Source organism: Nicotiana sylvestris, chromosome 10 (genome assembly GCF_000393655.2).
Source record: "Nicotiana sylvestris chromosome 10, ASM39365v2, whole genome shotgun sequence".
Classification (NCBI taxonomy): Eukaryota; Viridiplantae; Streptophyta; class Magnoliopsida; order Solanales; family Solanaceae; genus Nicotiana; species Nicotiana sylvestris.
This window is the reverse complement of record NC_091066.1, coordinates 82,432,460-82,432,671: the sequence shown is the minus strand read 5'-3', so window position 1 is coordinate 82,432,671 and position 212 is coordinate 82,432,460.

Below are 212 nucleotides of genomic sequence, written 5' to 3'. Positions count from 1 at the left end.
TTATGACCTTCCCTATTTCCTTTTACCAAAGGGGGGAAATAAAAAAAGCAAATCATTTATTTCCAATTTGTTCGGCAAACTACATGAGAAAACAACCTCTATGACGTGATTTAAACTGGAAAATTCCAGACAACAAAATCATAGTATAATTCACATATATGTACAGACAGAATTCAGTTTTTTTTTTTTAAATTTTAAAAGGAAGAAGAAAC